Genomic DNA, 12,096 nt, shown 5'->3' with positions numbered 1-12,096 from the left:
GAGATTAGTTACATTTAGACATGTTGAGGGCAGCACGGTGGCTCACACCTGTAATCCCAGCACTTTGGGAGGCTGAGGCGGGTGGATCACGAGGTCAGGAGTTCAAGACCAGCCTGGCAACATGGCGATACCCTGTCTGTACTAAAAATACAAAAATTAGCCGAGCATGGTAGCACCTGCCTGTAATCACAGCTACTTGGGAGGCTGAGGCAGGAGAATCACTTGAACCCTGGAGGCGGAGGTTGCAGTGAGCTGAGATTGCACCAACACACTCCAGCCTGGGTGACAGAGAGAGACTCCATTTAAAAAAAAAAAAAAAAAAAAAAAAAAGACATGTTAAATTCCAGCTGTCACAAAGAATTTCAGATGTTCTGCAAACAACTGCAGGTTGAAATAAATAAAAGCTATACACTACGACCACAAGATAGAAAGCAGTATATAGGTCCCGGTGCAGTGGCTCATGCCTGTAATCCTAGCACTTTGGGAGGCCGGGGCGGGCAGATCACGAGGTCAGGAGTTCAAGACAAGCCTGACCAACATGGTGAAACCCCATCTCTACTAAAAATACAAAAATTAGCCAGGTTTGGTGGTGCACACCTGTAATGCCAGCTACTCAGGAGGCTGAGGCAGGAGAATCGCTTGAACCTGGGAGACAGAGGTTGCAGTGAACCGAGATCACGCCATTGCACTCCAGCCTGGGCAACAGGTCAGACTCTGTCTCAGGAAAAAAAAAAAAAAGGAAGCAGGATATAAAGCAATGATATCCTGTCTGCCACTTATAACTGTATGAGTTTAAACAAGCTACTAACCTCTCTGAACACGCTTTCATATCTGTGAAATGTGGTTAGTAATACCTGCCCTGCCCACCTCACAAAGTTTTCATATGAGTGAAATGAACATTAAAGAGCTTGGAAAACTATAAAGTGTTACACAGCTGTAAGGTGTAGGACATATGGTCACATGATTTTTCAACCAAGGTACAAAAGAAATTCAGTGGAGAAAAAAAGTCTTGTCAATAAATAGTGGTCAGCCTGGCCAACGTGGCGAAACCCCGTCTCTACTAAAAATACAAAAATTAGCCAGGCGTAGTGGCGCATGCCTGTAATCCCAGCTATTTGGGAGGCTGAGGCAGGAGAATCACTTGAACCCGGGAGGCGGAGGTTGTGGTGAGCCGAGGTCGTGCCATTGCACTCCAGCCTGGGCAACAAGAGTGAAACTGCATCTCAAAAAAATTTTTTTGAATAAAATAATCTAATTCAACATAAAATGATTTGTGTGGATTACTTAGTCAGCACTATATTTAGCTGCCGTAACTAAAAAAGGACAGAAGTTATGAGACAACTACTTACTTAGGCTTTCACTGCCATGAAAATTTAGTCTTTAGCCTATAAAACTTACCTCCACATTAAATTCTGCATGAACCTTGCAACTGAGTAAAATCAAACTGCACCTCATATCAAACGCTATGTGTATAATCGAATTTTTGCAAACCTAATCATAATCTACACCAAGAGTCAGCAAGCTTTTTTAAAAAGGACCAGATAGCAAATATTTTAGGCTTTGCAGTCCATATGGTCCCCGTGGCAACTCTTCAGCTCTGCTGTTGTTGCACAAAAGCAGCCATGGACAATATGTAAACAAATGGGCAGTGTGGCTGTGTTCCAATAAAACTTTATTTACAAAAACAGACAGCAGGGTAGATTTGGTCTACAGGCTATAGTTTACTGACCCCTAATCCAAACATACTAGAAAACAGCTTGTTATGTAAACTAAATTTGAAAGGTGCTGTTAAAATTACATTAAAAAGTTCTTTCATAATGTACTTTCCACATCCCCACCCCTGCACACTTTTCTTTCTTTTTGTAAATTGAACTTAGAATATTGGATATGCTGCAAACAAAGCAAATCCATACCAAATGTCACTGTGACTGGAAGCACTCTTATTTTGCTTAGTCTCCTAACGTGAAATAAATCTGTGTCTAAATTGTCTCAGAAAGATGACAATTTGATGATCCACTAAGAGCTACAAGAAAGTTTGATCCAAAATTGCCTTAATAATCTATGTTATCCTCAAAATAAAATCATTTTTTCTCACACCTAACCCCAACCCTCTCGACCTATCTTCCGTAAAAAGAGTAAACATCCAGCTTTTCATTTCCTTCAGTATTAACCACCTCTGGATGATAATTCATTCACAAAGTCAGCCTGAGATCATCAAGGATCACTTGGCTGTAGGTAGCATGTCCCCTTGGACAGCCCCTTAAAGCCACAAGTATTTTCATAGAGGCAGTGATGTCTTAGCATAACATCTGTAATCTCTTATGCTTTTTTCCTTTCTCTTTTTTTCTTTTTTTGAGACAGAATCTAGCTCTGTCTCCCAGGCTGGAGTACAGTGGCGCGATCTCAGCTCACTGCAACCTCCAACTCCTGGGTACAAGCAATTATCTTGTCTCAGCCTCCCAAGTAGCTGGGATTACAGGTGCCCACCACCATGCACAGCTAACTTTTGTTTGTTTGTTTGTTGTTGTTGTCGTTTTGTTTTTGAGACAGTTTCGCTCTTGTTGCCCAGGCTGGAGTGCAGTGGCACGATCTTGGCTCACTGCAACCTCCGCCTCCCAGGTTCAAGCAATTCTTCTGCCTCAGCCTCACAAGTAGCTGGGATTACAGGCGCCTGCCACCACGCCTGGCTAATTTTTTGTATCTTTAGTAGAGATGGGGTTTCACCATGTTGGCCATGGCTGGTCTCGAACTCCTAGACTCAAGTGATCCACCCGCCTCAGCCTCCCAAACTGCTGGGATTACAGGTGTGAGTCACCATGCCAGACTAACTTTTGTATTTTTAGTAGAGATGGAGTTTCACCATGTTGGCCAGGCTGGTCTCAAACTCCTGACCTCAGGCGATCCCCTAGCCTCGGCCTCCCAAAGTGCTGGGATTACAGGCATGAGCTACCGTACCCGCCAGAAATGTATCACTTTTTTTTAAAAAAAAACATGCTTACAAAAAAAAATTTTGCTGCCACATCAAAGCTCCATAAGATTAAAGATTCTTGGCTTCTCTAGACATCATGGAACCTCTGGGTTGTGGATAACATTCTCATCTTATTTGAGCAGGTGGTTTCACAGGTGTGTACTTACATAAAAATTCATTGAGTTGTACACATAAGACTTGTGCCCTTTACTGTATGTAGGCTACACTTCAATTTTTTTTTTTTTTTTTTCTGTTGAGACGGAGTTTTGCTCTGTCGCCCAGGGTGGAGTGCAGTGGTGCGATCTCGGCTCACTGCAAGCTCCGCCTCCCGGGTTCACGCCCTTCTCCTGCCTCAGCCTCCCGAGTATCTGGGACTACAGGCGCCCACCATCGCGCCCGGCTCAATTTTTTAAAGGGCATGGTACGGGACAGTGTGCACAGAAGGCTTCTATCTGCATAAAAAGGATCAGGGAGATTCTCTGTAAGTACATGCTTGGATAGGCATATAATGTGTCTGGAACGATGCACAATAATCTGACAACATTGGTTGTTTAGGGGCACTTAGGGAGGATGTAGGAACGATAAAGACTCATTTGTACTATATACTGTCCTGTGTCTGGTGAATTTTTGCTATACAAATGGGTTTACCTATTTTAAAAATTAGTGAATAGACCATCTCAAGGAAAAAGAAACAAAACCACAAAGTTCTCATGAATGTATCAAAATCAATCCAGTGAGTCGGTCAGTGATACTCTGAGGGAGTGCAATAATGTGCAATGACGAGGGGAAACTTTCTTTTTTCTTTTCTTTTCTTTTCTTTTTTTTTTTTTTTTTGAGACAGAGTTTCACTCTTGTCGCCCAGGCTGGAGTGCAATGGCGCGATCTCACTGCAACCTCCGCCAAGGGGGAGACTTTCAAATACACTATTCTATCTTTCCAGTTTCAGGAGAAACGATGAGGATTTGCGCTCCCTTTGCTCTCCACTGTAGTTGATATGACAGTCAGCTAATAATGACAGACAGGGATGAGGTTGGTGAAAACATGGAAAAGAAATAAACATGCATTGATAATTACCATGAATTAATAATTGTGATTATGGCTCAAGCCTGTAATCCCAGCACTTTGGGAGGCCGAGACGGGCGGATCACGAGGTCAGGAGATCGAGACCATCCTGGCTAACCCGGTGAAACCCTGTCTCTACTAAAAAAATACAAAAAACTAGCCGGGCGAGGTGGCGGGCGCCTGTAGTCCCAGCTACTTAGGAGGCTGAGGCAGGAGAATGGCGTGAACCCGGGAGGCGGAGCTTGCAGTGAGCCGAGATCCGGCCACTGCACTCCAGCCTGGGCGACAGAGCGAGACTCCGTCTCAAAAAAAAAAAAAAAAAAAAAAAAAAAAAAAAAAAAAAAAATTGTGATTAGATATGATTTTTTATTTTTGCTCTTGTCTTTCAACCCTTTGCTTTCCTTCTATTTTTGTTCTTCTCAGATATATGTATGACATCGAAAGTGGAGATGAGGGCCAGGCATGATGGCTCATGCCTGTAATCCCAGCACTTTGGGAGGCCGAGGTGGGCAGATCACCTGAGGTCAGGAGTTTGAGACCAGACTGGCCAACATGGTGAAACCCCATCTCTACTAAAAATACATAAAAATTAGCCGGATATGGTGGCACATTCCTGTAATCCCAGCTACTTGGGAGGCTGAGGTACGAGAATTGCTTGAACCTGGGAGCAGTGAGCTGAGATCACACCACTGCACTGCACTCCAGTTTGGATAACAGAGTGAGACTCCGTCTCAAAAAAAAAAAAAAAAAAAGAAGGAAGAAAGAAAGAAAAAGAAAAGAAAGAAAGAAAGAAAGAGAGAGAGAGAAAGAAAGAAAGAGAAAGGAAAGAAAGAAAGAAAGAAAGAAAGAAAGAAAGAAAGAAAGAAAGAAAGAAAGAAAGAAAGAGGAAGTGGAGATGAGAAATTCAGAGAAAATTGTTCAGATTACCTAAACCAAGATGCCATTGGAATTAAGGAAGCATATGCAAAAACTGAGAAAATACTATAGAGGAATCCATACGCCTGTTGCAGACTCCTATTCCCTTTCCTAACTAACTTCAGAGACAATGTGCTCATCCTCTAGGTGGTGTTTTTGTGTGGCAGCTGTCATCTTGAAACCACTGAGTTATCTTGTTATCAGCAGATTTCAGAGCACTTAGTAAGAAAATACACCATTATTTTAGATGTAAATGAGAAAAATGAGGAACAGAAAACATTGAATGATGAGCCCAAGATACCTCAGTAAAATAATTTTATAAGCCGAACAAGGGTTGTTAAACAAAAACCCCCAAAAAACTTTTCTTTCTTGAGTTGTACTATTTTTTTTTTTTAATCTCTCTCTGTCACCCAGGCTGGAGTGCAGTGGCATGATCCTGGCTCACTGCAACCTCCTCCTCCCGGGCTCAAGCGATTCTCCTGCCTCAGCCTCCTGAGTAGCTGGGATTACGGGTGCCCACTGCCATGCCTGGCTAATTTTTGTATTTTTAGTAGAGATGGGGTTTCACCATGTTGGCCAGGCTGGTCTCAAACTCCTGACCTCAAGCAGTCCGCCTGCCTTGGCCTCCTAAAGTGCTGGGATTATAGGCATGAACCACCATGCTCAACCTTCATTTTATTTTAGATTTTGCCCAAATACTGAACATTTTACCCAATAGATAATTTTTCAACCCTCCCCCTTTTGGAGTCCCCTGTGTCTATTATTTCCATCTTTATGTCCATGTGTACCTGTTGTTTAGCTCCCACTTATAAGTGAGAACATCAGTACTTGATTTTCTGTTTCTGAGTTGGTTCACCGAGATAATGGCCTCTACCTCCATCTATGTTGCTGCAAAGGTCAGGATTTCGTTCTTTTTTGTGGCTATGTAGTATTCCATGGTGTATATATACCATTGTCTTTTTAAATTATTTTTTCTTTTTTGAGACAAGGTTTTGTTCTGTCACCCAGGCTGGAGTGCAGTAGCACAATCACAGCTCACTGCAACCTCGATCTCCTGGGCTCAAGCTATCCTTCAACTTCAGCCTCCCAAGTAGCTGGGACTATAGGCATGCACCATCATGCCTGGCTGATTTTTTTTTTTTTTTTAATTTTTAGTAGAGACAAAATCTCACTATGTTGCCCAGGCTGGTCTCAAACTCCTGAGCTCAAGTAGTCCTACCAGTGTTGGCCTTTCAAAGTGCTGGGATTACAGGCATGAGCCACCATGCCCAGACCACATTTTTTTTTTTTTTTTTTCATGCAGTCAACCACTGATGGACACTTAATGTTATTTCCATGACTGTGCTATTGGGAATAATACCACAATGAACATACAAGTGCAGGTGCCTTATTTATATAGGGATTTCTTTACCTTTGGGTAGATACCCAATAGTGGGATTGCTAGGTTGAATGGTAGTTCTATTTTTATTTCTTTGGGAAATCTCCATACTGTTTTCCATAGAGGTTGAACTTATTTACATTTCCACTAATAGTGTATAAATGTTCCCTTTTCTGTGCATCCACACCAACATCTGTTGTTTTTTGACTTTTTAATACTAGCCATTCTGACTGGTGTAAGATGATATCTCATTGTGGTTTTAATTTGCATTTCTCCGATGATTAGTGATGCTGAGCATTTTTTCATGTGCTGTTGGCTGCTTGTATGTCTTCTTTTGAAAAATGTCTGTTCATATTCTTTGAACAGTTGGGCAAAAAATGCCCAGTTTTTAATGGGGCTGTTTGGTTTTTTTCTTGTTTAAGTTGTTTGAGTTCCTTGTAGATTATGGATATTAGTCCTTTGTCAGATGCATAATTGGTAAATAATTTCCCCTTTCTGTAGGTCATCTGCTTACTCTGTTGATTATTTCTTTTGGTGTGCAGAAACTTTTTAGTTTAATTAAGTCCCATTTGTCTATTTTTATTTTTGTTGGATTTGCTTTTGGGGTCTTCATTGTAAATTCTTTACCTAGGCCAATATCCAGAAGGGTTTTTCCTAGGTTTTCTTCTAGGATTTTTATAGTTTCAGGTCTTATGTTTAGGCCTTTAATCCATCTGGAGTTAATTTTTGTATACAGAGAGAGGCATGGGTCCAGTTTCATTGTCGTGCATGTGGCTAGCCAGTTTTCCCAGCACCATTTATTGAAAAGGGTGTCCTTTGCCTATTGTTTATTTTTGCTGACTTTGTTGAAGATCAGTTGGTTGTAGATATGTAGCTTTATTTCTGGGTTCTCTATTCTATTTCATTGATCTATCTATCTATTTTTGTGTATCAGTACCATACTATTTAAGTTACTATTGCCTTGTAGTATAATTTGAAGTCAGGCAATATGATGCCTCTGAATTTGTTCCTTTTGCTTAGAATTGCTTTGGCTATTCGGGGCCCTTTTGGGGTTCCATATGAATTTTAGGATTTTTTTTCTTTTCCTTTTTTTTTTTTTGAGATGGAGTCTTGCTCTGTCACCCAGGTGGGAGTGCAGTGGCACAATCTTGGCTCACTGCAACCTCTGCCTCCTAGGATCAAGCAATTCTCCTGTATCAGCCTCCCAAGTAGCTGGGATTACAGGCATGTGCCACCACGCCCGGCTAATTTTTGTATTTTTAGTAGAGATGGGGTTTCACCATGTTGGCCAGGCTGGTCTCGAACTCCTGACCTCGGGTGATCCACCCTCCTCGGCTTCCCAAAGTGCTGGGATTACAGGCGTGAGCCACCGCGCCCAGCCACTAGCATATTTTATTTCCAGAAAGTAGGCATGTGTATGCAGCAGTGAATATACACACCCAGAGAGTCCATCCTTAAAACAGAATTTATAATCATTTAGGGGGAAGTGCACTGATACCTGTCATTCACTTCAAAATATGTCAAAAACAAAGAAGATGGATAAAGCAATAAATAGATGGATAGATATATGATAAAAAGCAAGTCCAGTAAAATTTTAATTGTAGAATCTAGGTGGCAGGTAGATGACTGTTTATTGTAGCATTCTTTCAGCTTCTCTGTATGTTTGAAAATCTTCACAATAAAATGTTAGGAAAAAAGGATTCATGCATATTTAACTATCATAGCTAGGAAATCAAGAGGTTCAATTCACTTAATTATCTTACAGGAAAAAAAATGCAGAAAAAGATCTTTGTCAAACACCAGACACGGTGGCTCACACCTGTAATCCCAGCACTTTGAGAGGCCAAGGCAGGCAGATCACTTGAGGTCAGGAGTTTGAGACCAGCCTGGGCAACATGGTGAAATCCTGTCTCTACTAAAAATACAAAAAATTAGCTGGGTGTGGTGGCACCTATGTCCCCAGCTACTCGGGAGGCTGAGGTGAGAGGGTCGCTTGAACCCAGGAGGCAGAGGTTGTAGTGAGGCAAGATCACACTATTGGACTCCAGCCTGGGTGACAGAGTAAGACCCCATCTCAAAAATAAATAAATGAATAAATAAAAAATTTAAAAAATAAAGGAAATAGCCGGGCATGGTGGCTCACACCTGTAATCCCAGCACTTTGGGAGGCCGAGGCGGGCGGATCACCTGAGGTCGGGAGTTCAAGAGCAGCCTGACCAACATGGAGAAACTCCGTCTCAACTAAAAATACAACATTAGCCGGGTGTGGTGGCACATGCCTGTAATCCCAGCTACTCGGGAGGCTTGAGGCAGGAGAGTCGCTTGAACCTGGGAGGTGGAGGTTGCGGTGAGCCGAGATCATGCCATTGCACTCCAGCCTGGGTAACAGGAGTGAAACTCCGTCTCAAAAAAATAAAAAAATAAAGGAAAAAACCATATTTGTCAGTACCGCCAGGGATATTCTTTTTCCTCCAAAATCTTTCTATTAAATCTCAGTAATCTAATAACATGATAAAACTACCTAATCGTCACGAGGCAGATCAAACTATTGAGGCTGACTAGAGTTAAGAAAGGGCTCAGGCCAGGCGTGGTGTCTCACACCTGTAATCCCAGCACTTTGGGAGGCCGAGGCGGATGGATCACTTGAGGTCAGGAGTTCAAGACCAACCTGGCCAACACAGTGAAGCCCTGTCTCTAATAAAAATACAAAAATTAGCCAGGTGTGGTGGTGGGCGCCTGTAATCCCAGCTACTCAGGAGGCTGAGGCAGGAGAATCACTTGAATCCGGGAGGCAGAGGTTACAGTGAGCCAAGATCGTGCTACTGCACTCCAGCCTGGACGGCAAGAAAGAAACTCCGTCTCAAGAAAGGGCTCAGATTCACTAATTGTCCTGTTTTGTAAATGGAGAAACTAAGTACTGTGGAGATCATGCCCTGTATTTTTATTTATTACTTGTTATTATTTATTACTTTAATTTTTTTAGAGACAGGGTCTTGCTCTGTCACCCAGGCAGGAGTGCAGTGGCATAATCACAGTTTACTGTTACCTTGAACTCCTGGACTCAAGTGGTCCTCCCACCTTAGCCTCCTGAGTAGCTAGGACTACAGGCATGTGCCACTAACCCTGACTAATTTGTTATTATTATTTTTTGTAGAGACTGGGTCTCACTATCTGGCCCAGGCTGGTCTCAAACTCCTGGCCTCAAGCGATCCTCTCCCCTCAGCTTCCCAAAATGCTAGGATTATAGATGTGAGGCACCATGCCCAGCCATGCTCTGTATTTTTAAAGAACTGCTTTACACAGGAATCTTTTCCAGTCTTAAATTTCAAGGATTCTGCCATTATTTTTGACATATTATTAATTAAAAATAATCTTAAAAATGATTTCCCCGTTAGGAGCTTCACTGCCTAATAAAATCAGAGATATTGAAATATCCAAGTTAAATCAGATACATCACATTCTGTAAAACCCTTCCTGCCCTTAATAATGGTGACTGTTGCCTTTAAGCATTTCATTAGACCGTAATTCAGCCCATGCTTATTGAAACTACAATATGTCAGGAACTGTGTGTACAGTATCCACCCTTAAGGGCATTGTAAATTGTATAGATTTATACCCTGTGAAATGGCTATGCTGTTGTCATCCTAAGACTTTTAGAATCAAATGACCCCATGGGTACAGGCTAGGATCTTTGAGTTTAGTATTTTTCAAATTTTTATTTTATTTATTTTTTGTTTGTTTGTTTGTTTTTCAGATGGAGTCTCACTCTGTCGCTCAGGCTGGAATGCAGTGGCTCAATCTCGGCTCACTGCAACCTCCGCTTCCCAGGTTCAAGCAATTCTTTGCCTCAGCCTCCGAGTAGCTGGGATTACAGGCGCATGCCACCACACCTGGCTAATTTTTGTATCTTTAGTAGAGACGAGGTTTTACCATCTTGGCCAGGCTGGTCTTGAACTCCTGACCTTGTGATCCACCTGCCTCGGCCTCCCAAAATGCTGGGATTACAGGCATGAGCCACCACGCCCAGCTGTTATTTTGCAAATTTTTAAAAAGTAGGTACAGAACAAAAGGCACTCAAAAGCATTAGTCATCCGAGAAATGCAAATTAAAACCACAGTGAAATACTACTATATCCCCCCTAGAATGTCTAAAATGTAAACATCTGATCATTCTAGTTGTTGGCAAGATTACGACACCAATGGAACTCTCATGCATTGCTGATAGGAATGGAAAATGGCACAACCACTTTGGAAAACAGTTTAGCAGTTAAAATCACCTGCCATACAACCCAGAAATTCTATTACTGGATATTTACCCAACATAAATGAAAACATGTCTAAACTGACCAGGCACGGTGGCTCACGCCTGTGGTCCCAGCACTTTGGGAGGCCGAGGCGGGGGGAATCACCTGAAGTCAGGAGTTCAAGACCAGCCTGGCCAACATGGTAAAACCCCGTCTCTACAAAAATACAAAAATTAGCTGGGCATGATGGCGGGTACCTGTAACCCCAGCTACTTGGGAGGCTGAGGTGGGAGAATTGCTTGAACCCAGGAGGCAGAGGTTGCAGTGAGCCAAGATCACACCATTGCACTCCAGCCTGGGCAACAAAGCAAGACTCTGTCTTGAAAAAAAAGAAAGAAAAAGAAGAAAACATGTCTAAACAAAGAACTGTGTGCAAATGTTCAAGTAGCTTCAGCATAGGAGACAAAACCCAGAAGTATTCCTTATCTATAAACAGACGAATAGGTAAACTCTGGGTATGTCAACACAATGAAGTACCACTCAGCCACAAAAAGCAACAAGCTACAAATACACACAAGACTGACCCATCTCAAAAACATTATGCTAAGAGGATCCACAGTTTGAGAACTACCACTTTATTCCAACACTTACAGATTGTTCAATCTCACATAGCTATTCAGTCTTCATGATATATTTTCCCACTGATGGAACAGAAGTGACAGCCTATTTTACTATGAGCACGTGGTCTAAGAAGTAACTCTATAAGCACTACAACTGTAGAATACGTTTCAGAACTATAAGGGAATTTTGAGATCATCTACCACAACTTCCCAACTCCTGTTAAAAAAAAAAACATACTTAAACTATACCAATTTTGCTTTTTGTCTTATTAAACCCAGAATGCTGAAACACAGAATTTTCATTAATTTCGGATCTTGCTGTTCTTCCAGGTCTTTATCTGAAACACCAGTTTTCACTTTACAGCATCGCCCATGTAGACAGCAGATTTGTACACGAATCTGGATTTTTTTTTTTTTTTTTTTTTTTTTTTGGAGACCAGGTCTTGCTCTGTCGCCTAGGCTGGAGTGCAATGGTGTGATCTCGGCTCACTGAAACCTCCTCCGTCTGGATTCAACGACTCTTGTGCCTCAGCCTCCCGAATAGCTGGGACTGCAATTGCACGCTGCTACACCTGGCTAATTTTTCTGTATTTTTGGTAGAGATGGGGTTTCACTATGTTGGAAAGGCTGGTCTCAAACTCCTCACCTGTAGTGATTTGCCTGCCTTGACCTCCCAAAGTGCTGGGGTTGAGCCGAGACACCACGCATGGCCTGGATATTTTTTATTTTTTATTTTTATTTTATTTTATGTATGTATGTATTTATTTATTTATTTGAGATGGAGTCTCGCTCTGTCACCCAGGTTGGAGTGCAGTGGTGCGATCTCAGCTCACTGAAAGCTCTGCCTCCCAGGTTCACACCATTCTCCTGCCTCAGCCTCCCAAGTAGCTGGGACTACAGGCGCCCGCCA

This window comes from Chlorocebus sabaeus, chromosome X, assembly GCF_047675955.1.
Source record: "Chlorocebus sabaeus isolate Y175 chromosome X, mChlSab1.0.hap1, whole genome shotgun sequence".
In the NCBI taxonomy this organism is placed as follows: domain Eukaryota; kingdom Metazoa; phylum Chordata; class Mammalia; order Primates; family Cercopithecidae; genus Chlorocebus; species Chlorocebus sabaeus.
Note: the sequence above shows the minus strand (reverse complement) of the source record.